This window comes from Megascapheus bottae, chromosome X, assembly GCF_031878675.1.
Source record: "Megascapheus bottae isolate mThoBot1 chromosome X, mThoBot2.hap1, whole genome shotgun sequence".
Taxonomy (NCBI): domain Eukaryota; kingdom Metazoa; phylum Chordata; class Mammalia; order Rodentia; family Geomyidae; genus Megascapheus; species Megascapheus bottae.
In genome coordinates this window covers 77,098,839-77,110,329 of record NC_143547.1, presented here as the reverse complement: position 1 = coordinate 77,110,329, position 11,491 = coordinate 77,098,839, and positions in this window count along the sequence as shown.

The window sequence follows — 11,491 nt, the reverse complement described above, 5'->3', positions numbered from 1 at the left end:
TGTAGGAAAAATGGCAAAGATAAAATAAGAACACCTAAAACTGCAAATGAAAAGGGGTAGAAGAAAAGAAATACAAAGAACAACAACAACAAAAAGGTATTTTTCAATTTTTTGGGGGGTGGGCAGGATAGGAAACTTGTGTCTCCACTAAATTCTAAACACTTCACAAAGTCTTTTTCTCTTGTGATTTGGCTTTGCGGCTTTTCGGATGAGATTGCTTGTTCAGTAGAACGAAGCTGAAAGATCTGAGGGCGCCTTTGTTTACCAGGTCTGTGGCTGGCGCAGGGAGCGGACTTCAGCAGCGCTGGGGCCGGATTTCTGGCTAAGGGATTTCTGGGAAATCCTTTGCCAGTTAGAATGATGGCTTTGCCAGCATCACCTCTCAGGTTCTTATTGCTTTGGCCAGGTCTTTGCCAGCAGTCAAGATGACGCTGCTCTCAGCTGATGGGGGAGGGGCTCCCTCCCAATGCCAATCCCTGAGCAGAAGTGGAAACTTCTCTGTGGTACTCACAAATTGCTGGATTCTCCGGTTCCGTGAAGCTGGCAGGTCCGTGCACGGCTGGGTTTTGGCTCTGGGCTCACACAGGCTCTGTGTGGCTCTGTGTGCAGCCGGCGGGTCTGTGCCACCGAGAAGCGCTGTCTCTGCTCAGATTCAGAAGAGCAGCTTTCTTTCCATTGTTTTTTGCATACTTTTTACTTCTTTCTTTTTTTATGGTCATGGGGCTTGAACTGTGGGTTTGGGCACTGTCCTTTGAGCTCTTCATCTGAAGGCTACCTCCCTACCCCTGGAGCCACAGCCCCACTTCCCATTTTATATAGGTTAATTAGTGGTTAATTGGATGTAAGAGGCTCATGTTCTTTAGGTTCTTAAATGCCTGGGCTGGCTTTGAACTGCAATCCTCAGATCTCACCGTCCTGAGTAGCTAGGATTATAGACGTGAGTCACTGCACCCGGCTGCATACTTTTAATTTCTTTTACATACTAATTCTGGCCATGAATTTTTATATTATTTATAGAAGGATTGAAGTTGATTTTCACAATCAATATAATTTTGATAACCATTTAAAAATGAATCTCACAAGCCGTGTGGGGTGGCTCACATCTGTAATCCTAGCTACTTGGGAGGCTGAGATCTGAGGATCAAGGCTCAAAGCCAGCCCAGGCACAAAAGGATCTGAGGCTCTTATCTCCAGTTAACCTGTAGAAAACTGGAAGTGGGGCTTGGCTCTATGGTAGGGAGGTAGTCTTGAGCTGAAGAGCTCTGGGACAGTGCCCAGGCCAGTTCAAACCCCATAACGCCCCCCCCCAAATATGAATCTCACAACATGAATTCTATCTGCAAAATGTACTTTAAAAGATAATAAAACTCTAAGCCAGGTGTAGTGGCTAACACCCGTAATCTTATCTACTCAGAAAGGCTGAGATCTGAGATTCGTGGTTCAAGGCCAGCCTGAGCAATACAAAGCTGAGAGACTCTTAGCCCCAATTAATCACTAGAAAATGGGAAGTGAGGCTGTGGCTCAAGCTGAAGAGCTCAAGGACTGTGCCCATGCCCTGAGTTCAATCCTCATACCCCCTCAAAAAAAGATAATTAACTATAGAAAAATTCAAGACTAGAAATATAAAGTAATTGTCTCAAGTGATATCTGTAAAAGGACGTAAATTTCTATCTAGGTACAGTAGATCATTGGTATCCTTAGTTATATGATTCCAAGGAAACAACCATTGAGGAAAACCAGGAATGAGATTGTAAAGATTTCAGTACTCTAAAATTACTCAAACTGGGTATATATACCACATCTTCTTGATCCATTCATCTAGCCTGGAAACAAATGGTCCTCAAGACTCCATCTCCAAAACAACCAGGCAAATGTCAACCTGGTGGTATGTTTTAAGTGGTAGAGCACCAGACAGCTAAGCAAATGGAATTATTGTGAGGTCTTGAGTTCAAACCTCAGTACAAGCAAAACAAAATAAGTAAGTAATAAGAGATTATAGAACCATATGTTGTTTAAAAGTACGTAAAGGGCCATGACATGAATGTAGCCTATGGTAGAGTACTTACCTAGAATGCATGAAGCCCTGGGTTTGACTCCTTAGTACCACACCAGAGAAAGCCAGAAGTAGTCCTGTGGCTCAAGTGGTAAAACGCTAGCCTTGAGAAAGCCCAAGGAAAGTGCCCAGGCTCTGAGTTCAAGTCCCAGAACTGGTAAAAAAAAAAAAAAAGCACAGAAAGTTTGAGTGAAAAATTTGAAGATAAATATCTTGAATGCATTTATTATGCTATTAAAGGGTAAAATAATTACCACCCATTTGTAGAATATTTACCACACAAAGGCTTACTTCTTTATGAATTTATAACCAATCAAAATGTGTATGTACTCAATATGTTGGCCTTAAATACATAAAATAATTTATAGAAACAAAATAGTAACTTAAGTCTATCACAGATATTGTACTATATCTTTCTCAGTGTTTCTTTCATCAAGAACACACACAAAGTAAGGATCATAAAGATTTTAACATTGCAACTAACATTTATAATTAAATATACATTTATTGTAGGCTAGTCATTCATAGCTATGAGGATTTAAGAAATAGGCAATGAGACATGATTATGTACACATGTAATCTGTGAAAGTTGGATTAATAATGGTTGAAAGTAATGGGGGCATCTCAAGTCCAGAACAAAAACATGAGAGGTTCAACTGGGGGAAATAAATCCTTGTGATTATTAGCCTATAAGATGCATAGAAATGAGTGCCTGGAGATGAGGTTGGAAAGGTAGACTAGATTATAAAAAGCCTTGAACATCATGCCAAGGAATCTCACTAATTTTGTAAAAATATGAATAGTAATGAAAAGTTCTTAGGGATGGAATATTTAGACTGGACTTCTAGAAAGATGAATGTACAGGAATGTAGTACGTAGGTTAAAAGAAGAGAAGTAGATGAAAAAGAGGGTGTAAAAGTCACCTGGAGATGTGCTGGATGAAAGAATTGACATGGAAGATTTTTCAGAAGTGAAAATTGGAAGAGAATTTAAATATATTCCATGCTTTTCTATCATATTGATAGTGACTCATATAAGGATATTAATAGTAAATTCAGATTTGGAACTGACATCACACATGAATTCTCATTTTCTAAAGCATACAATTTTCTCTGGTAGTTTAATTTTAAAAAATCATTTTTCTATGAAACTACAACCACCACTATTTTCTTTTTTTGTATTGAACAATAAACTATTTATTCAGTCATGAAATAATAATCAAGATGATAATCTAGAGTCAGTAAGTAAATGGATTGGATTACATTTCATCTCCATATTTTTCCACCACTATTTCCTTATATTTTTATATTTAGACCACAGCTGAAATGTTATGAGAAAAATCATACATAGCCAGATGCTTATCATATAAGGAAATTATTTTAATCTAGGGATTGTCAGTAATCAGTTATTTCCTGGGATAACTCTTGATAGTTTCATTTTGCAGCATGTGAACGAGCAATTAAAAATAGGTAGAATATCTACTAGCCGTAGAAAACAGATGTGTCTACTATTCAATACAACTTATCAAGTGACGTGAATCATTTGATTTCTTAGTCAGAGCTAAACTCCAAAAATTTAAGGATATTTCGCTTTCCTTAGAAGCACTAGTCTTTTCTATTCTAACAATGTTCAATCTGTTTTTTTTCTGAATTTCTTTGTTTTATTTTTAATGCCAAGCTTTTTATTTATAATATCCAATTTCCACTGAACTCTCAAATTTCAATAGATTCTAAAAATTAATCCCCTAGAGGAAAAAATAATGAACAAAGAGAGAAAACAAGCCAACGATATGACAAAGCAGTATGCACAGCTGGCTCTGTACTGATAAAAGACACCCAAGAAAACTCTGGGTTCTTAAGAACATTTCTTTGATTTGGCTTAGGAGCCAGGCCTTCCAAGAATAGTATAGTATGTTGCACATATTAACAAATTAAAAGAAGACATTGGTAACAAAATAACTAGCTTTATTAGTGTTGAAATTTTCAAGTCATTACATGTAAACAAATATGTCTATCCTGTATATTCCCAGGAAAAATGGGCTATGAAATCTTTCAACTCCAATATGATGATTGTTTTGAAGGTATTTTTAACAGAGATGATAGATTTATGAAGCTTCAAATAAAACATTTTAAGGAGTTTGAGGCTACTTAAGGATTTCAAGATGTGGGTGTTCTTTCTTTTCCCCTTTCTAATCTTAAAAGTGAAACTGACTTTAGACCCAGGGCCCTAACTCTAATAGTTTCATGTAAGTTTCAGCCATTATCCATGTGCTAAATGAAAAGACATAAGGAAGGACAGAGCAAAGCAATTTATTACATGTCAATCATAGGAAGACAGCACTTCAGTATATTTTCAGGCATTTTTAGTAGGATAGAGATTGTCTTCAGGTCCTCATGTTTACCTGTCTTCAGGTAAATAGGATGAATTGGAGGCAGAGGGTTAGAAAGGTATGTATATTTAAATCAGTCTCAAGTCAATGGTATGGTCTTTCTTCCCTAGGAGTTCTGGAGAAGTTGTTATTTTCCATCTGACACGAAATGTTACAAAAAAGGGGGATGATATTGCTGTCTCAGGGGAAATTTGCCTTTTGTCACAAGATGTTGACAGTGAATCCTGTTCTTCCTGGAGTTCAAAGTGATTTTAACAAGCTTTTAGTTTCGGGAGATGACTATAGATACAAAGTGGGTAGATGGAGATTGAGTGTCTCGTTAATTTGTAGGCCAAACAAAGCAGCTTTTAAATTGCTTTTGCATAGACGTTTGAAGACATTTCACTTTACATGTTTACAGTTAAATTTCCTAGTCATATTATTTAATTTGAAATCAACTATTCCTCATACAATGAAGAATATTTCTGCAAAGAATGTTGTACAATTTCTGTGAAGAATATTGACAGTATAATTAACCATGTAAACACACATGGATATGTGTAGAAACAAATAGATACAGAACAACTCAAAAAACACCAAAAAACCTAATGTCCTGCAAATTTGAAAATTAGTGAGAAAACTTTGATATGTAAATCCATAACCTGTATAGTAGTAGTAAGCATCATTTGAAATATTTTCTGTCTTTATTATTTCAAAAAAAATTTAGACAGTATGCCCTTTAAAAAAAAAGATTATTCCATGGTCAGGAGTGTGGCCTAGTGGTAGAGTGCTTGCCTAGCATGCATGAAGACCAGGGTTCGAGTCCTCGGTACCACATACATAGAAAAAAGCCAGAAATGGTGCTGAGGCTCAAGTGGTAGAACTCCAGCCTTGAGAAAGTCCAAGGACAGTGCTCAGGCCCTGAGCTCAAGCCCAGGACTGGCAAAAAAAATATAAATAAATAATTAAAAAAAAAAGATTATTCCAGGCTAGGCACTGGTGGCTCATGCCTATAATCCTAACTACTCAGGAGGCAGAGATCTGAGGATCATGGTTTAAAGCCAGCCAGCAGAAAAGTCCTCACGAAACTCATGAGATTCTTATCTCCAATTAATCACTCACAAACTGGAAGTGGTTCTGTGGCTCGAGTGTTAACCAGTAAAAAAAAGATATAATTTCATTATGACATTGCATGTATGTCTCTATACATCAACATATAGCTACTTCAGAAATGTGTTCAAAATTAGAAGTCACGTGAGAGATATAATTCAGTAAGTTTGAAAAACTCTACAAATTTAGAGCCTATGCTAAAAGACAGCACGGAAGAAGACAACCTGTGATCTGTTACCCAATAGATAAGTTTGGCTTATGTGTCTTTGAATAATGCACTTTTTATCCTCATTTTTATTAAAAAGTCAACATAAGTATATATTTATAAAAATAACTATAAATTTAAAAACATGTATATATTTAATACATTAATATTATTTTATGAGTCCAGACACTGACATGAATATTTGGTGGCAGCTTTAGTCTTTGAAAGGATCACATTTTCCTCCAATTGTTCAAACATATCAATTATTTCAGTGAGTATGCTGAAAGTGTTACACGTTTTTTGGAATGTTTTTTGAAGACTTTATTCACAGAAGCACAGGAGATTCACATTTTCCCAAGTCAATTTCCAGTAAAATAGATTTGTATTTCAGGAAGTGCATTCTAGCCATCGAATAAAGCCAGAGAGGTGTGGCACATTAGGAAAAAGATTGGTATTCTGTTATCAGATTTTACTAGATGAAGGAATCCTAGGAACAGGAAGCAAAGGAAAACAAGGTTTGTATGAAGTGAGGCTGGCTTTCTTACCTGATCGAAGTTAAGGTACACGTGAGGCCCACCTGATTGTCCTCTTAAATCCTTCTCTCTCTTCTCCTACTCAGTTTTGTACGTGTGTGTGTGTGTGTGTGTGTGTGTGTGTGTGTGTGTGTGTGTGTCTGTCTGTCTGTCTGTCTGTCTGTCTGTCTGTCTGTTTCAGTGTGCCGGTACTCAGGCTTGAACTAAAGGCCTAGATGCTGTCTCTAAGCTATTTTGTTCAAGGCTAATAATGATCTACCACTCGAGGCAGAGTTCTACTTCTGGTCGTTTGGTGGTTAATTGTAAATAAGAGTCTCACAGACTTTCCTGGCATGGCTGGCTTTGAAGAGTGATCTTCAGCTTTCAGATTCCTGAGATTACAGGTGTGAACCACCCGCACCCAGCAAGTTTTGAAGTATTTAGTTCTCACTGAGCTTCTTGCTGTTCTGTCATTTTACAGGCTGGTCCATAATTGTCCTCATTTCATTCTCACTTTGCTTCTCCTATACACTTCCTCCTCTCTCCCCTTTTTGCATTTGTGTTTGTCTATTCATAAATACTATATATGTACAAGAATAGATATACCTCTATAAATGATGGTAAAGTGAAGCCGGTAAGCATTGCACAGATGTTTTGAAATAAATAACTGAAAGCCACATCTAATAATAACTTGTAAGTGAATGAGTTATATATGCTCTTTCTGTTTCCTACATAATAGCTTCACTGATGGTTGCTGGCTTTGCTGTTTATCAAAATAGAACATATCATAATGCTAAGTGAATGTATGCTAGCTATCCTTCATGTTGGATTTTCAATTTCTTAATTCGTCCAGAACATATTAATTGATGTCTTAGCTGTGTCCACCATTTTTTAGGAAATTTGTGATTAAATCAGTGGAGAAAATAGGCAAAAATATCTGCTTAGAGTCTAGAAGAGGAAGTCAGGCAACCAATAAGCAAATAATAAGCACTAGATTTTAGAGTAAAATGTGTTCTGGATAAAATAGAGGTAGGTGTCTGATAGAATGGCTTTTTTTCAACAGTATAAAAGACAACAAATGGTTGTGAAGACATGGGCAAAACATTACACAATGTTGTAGGGAACATAAATTAGTACAGCCACTGTGGAAAACAATAGGCAGATTCCTATATAAAGTAAAACTAGAATTGCCATAGGATTTATTAGTGTCATTCCTAGGTTTCCATCTAAAGAAAATAACTTCGATATTGATGAGACATTTACATTCCTGTGTTTATTGTAGCTCTCTTCACAATAGCTAAAGCATAGAAACAACCAATATCCCATAACTGATGGAAAAAGAATATATTCCATTTACACAATGGAATATTTTTCAACCTTCAAGAAGGAACATGGGTAGAACTGGAGGATATTATACTAAGTGAAATAAGCCTGGCATTGAAGAAAAAATACTGCCTTTGCTTAATTATATGTAGAATCTACAAAAAAGATAAACTCATAGGAAGAGAAAGTAGGGATGGTGGTTATAAGGAGGCAGTGAGATGTTCCTAAAGGGTCCAGAATTTCATTTAGCTAGTATGAAGAAGCTCAACATATCTTTAGTATAACATGATGATTATAATTAATTATTATGACATATAGTATTCCTGAAAATTGCTGAAGGTAGATTTTAAGCATTGTCACCATGAAATTGAATATGAAATGAATATACTAATTACCTCAAATCAATGCAACGTGCATATGTATTTCAAAAGAATCTGTCATGTACAATGCATATGTGCAGTTTTGTAAGTTAAAAATTAAATTAGACTTTGACTAAGTCTTTCTAAAGAATTATATTATTTGAACACTCCATAGAGTCAATTATACTTCAGTTAGTTCACCTGGTTTACCACCTCGTATGTTTACTTCCAGATTTATAGGAACATTTGACCTACTACAAATGACAAAAACCATGCAAACTGTGGTTCTCTGGGTCTTGCTTACTTAAGATATTTTCCCCAAGTCTTTCCATTTACTTATGAACGGTACAATATGATTTTTTCTGATGGATGAGTAGAATTCTATTGTGTCTATATACCACGTTTTCTACATCCATTCATCCATTAAGGGGCCAGAAAATGGGTATCTGCAAAGGGGAAGGGAAGAGGGGAGAATGCAGTTAAGAATTTATTATATATACCACAAAATTAAGCAAAGTAAAGGAAGTGATTGGTTGAAGGGGTGGTGGTGAATATTTTGAAGGAATGACAAAGACCAAGATACATTCTATACATAAACTGCCTTGTTAAATGGAAAAAAAATTCTGTACGTATCCTAAAAATTAAGAAAAGTTTGGAAAGGGGTGTGTTGGGATGGGGTGAGTGAGAATATTGAATGAGCTTGGCACTGATGATGACACAGTGTATTCATAAACTCATTTGTACAACTACTTAAAGTTAATAAATATTCAAAAATTAAAATGAAAAGGAAATAGGTATGCTGGTAGGATGGGTTTGTAGTAGGTGCTTCAGACTGCAATTATATATAGGATAGCAATAGGTAGGTCTTACTGAGAGCCAAGAATATTTTTTCAGGAACCTCCAGTCTGACCACAATGTTTTCTATCTACGCTGCCTTTGTTTAGATGGGTTGCTAATTCTAAGTCATGTTGGTGTGAAATCCATGAGCACCATTTCCCTTCTCTTGCTGATTCTAATTCAGTAACAGAAGACATAACTCTCAGGTAGGCATTAGTTCTTTTGTTACTCTGTAATAAGGAATACGACTTTTGTAAAATTTAGAAGTTCAGAGTTTAAAAATATAACATGTGATAATGTGACCATAAACATGCACCTTGGTTGCACTGTGATGTGCCAAAAAGCCTAACTCTACAAGCTGAAGAGTACTGGAAATGAAGAAAGAATATAGAGCTTGGCCAAAATATTTTTGTGGTGACATAAGACCTCGGGAGCCAAGAAACACATCACCACTCCAGTTTTCTGGCTTCTTCCCAGAAGTCTAAACATTTCTTTCCTGAGAAATACCACTTGAATAATTTCTTGGCCTTTGGCTAAGAGACCACAAAGCTAAAATTGCATTACCCAGTTTTCCCTTTGTGTCCTGGAGCCTGGATTTTTTAAAAAATTGTATTTTTATATTGTGGCAATGCAGCACTATTTTGGATAATCTTAGAGACATGGCTTGATATTATTTGGCAAGACAAAATTTAGAGAAGTAACCCATAGATTCCATCAAAATTCTAAATACTAAGTTTAGAATTAATGCACCTTCTATCTGGCAAATATCATGTAACCCTTTTACTAATTACAATAAAAAATTATAAAAAAAATAAATACTAAGTTTAGAGCTAAGGACTTAGGATGAGAAATGTGAATCAGAACCCCAAATAATGCATTTATCTAAAGTAATAGTCACAGAATATGTCCCTTGAGGGCACTGTTGAAGAAACGTTTTAATTGATCTAGAAGAGAAACTTGAGTGACAATTGAATAATTATCTTATGATATACCAGTGGCACAGATAGGAAAAGTAGTCAGCATAGTCCCTTGATTTGTAGATTATGCAATAAGCTCACATTGGGATGTGGGAGATTTGGATTAGACTTAAAGAGGAATCTATTGTGAAACACTGAAAAGGGTTCCTGAGGAAAGTTGTGGGATGTTTTCTCTTGAGAGGTTTATAAATAGAAGCAAGACTTTTTGCCTTTGATGCTTTGAGTATAGCTGTGACCCTAAGGTTTCTTTTGTAGGACTGGGTTTGGTGCACGGGCTCTTTTAGAGACATGCTATCCTTCTGCATTGTGATATCACACTAGCATGATTTGTGCTTCCACTATTGGTTAAGTGAAATTATATATCTTATAAAAACTATAACCTTTAGTTTTCTCCTTTCATTGCCAAATGGAATATCAAGAAAATGTGACGGTCAGTATGTCTCACTAATGTCTCAGTGATTACTATGCCAATAGTCATGATCATTGTTAATATTACCCATTCTTTTTACAAGAAGGAAATACAATATGAGCTAGGCCAGTCCACACAAGTTTTGTCAACCTCAACATTTTATAAATGAAACTGACACTTGTCTGAATAATTTCCTTTTCCATAAATATAATGAAGGTAACATACTAACATTTCTTTTCCTGGTTGCTGACTTCCTATTAATCTGTATTACTTTCTTTACCTAGGGCCTGTAGAGAGAGTTCACAAGAAGTGGATAGATCCCAGGCACACTTGGAAAGGTAAGTTTAAATTTTCTTAACATTTATAATAAGGCTAATTTACAGTTAGTTTGAAAGAGCAATTATCACTGAATGTTACATGAAGGTCAACTATTTTGGCTTTACTGTTGAGAAAAATAATGTCCTGGTAAAAGGAGAGATATATCCAAGGCAACAGGTCCATGAACTCAAAACATACACTGCTGTGTCTTGTTCTATTTTTATGGATATTTGTCTGGGGAGGTAGCATGAGTTTGTGCATGTCTGTTAGCATGAAGCATGTGTTGGTTCATAAAATCATGGCAGTCATATGAAAGAGTGATATGATTCAGAAATAGATTTTTCTTTAAAGAAGATCACAGGAAGGATACTACTAAAGAAACAGACTTATATAGATATTTCTCATGCAAGCAAGAAGAGATTGGAAGGATATATGTCATGGCCTTAAGTCAAATAACTACCAACCAAGAATACTGTACCCAGCTAAGCTCTCATTCATAACTGAGGGAACAATAAAAACATTCCATTCCAGGGAAAAGCTGCTACATTACGTAGCAACCAAACCAAATACAAGACAAAACTTAAGATTTAGACAACAAAGAGAAATTAACAGAATCTCCATGCTTAAATGAACATTGATAAGAAGAACAGAAAAATTTGACAAAGCTTGGAAGGAGAGTGGAGGTCACATGAAATCCAACAACATGGCATTTGTCTCTTCCTAGGTGATTGTTAGTCTTCAGGATATTCAGAGGAGGAGGGGTGGCTGAACAGGCTTCTAAAGGGACCTGTAGACATTTTTAAGTGGAGGATGCGGCACAATAAAGGTACTGAAAGTGGATGTCTGAGCAATTGGATAGTTTTTATTTCCAAGCAGGACATGAGAGAACTGGGGAAAGAAGGGGTCCTCCATGGGGCCTATAGCAACCTCATAGAGGAGTTTGCCTTAAGGTCGACATTAAGAATCCAGATTTTGAAGTAGAAAGAGAAATGGAAAAGGAAAGAGAAAAGGAATGGTTTA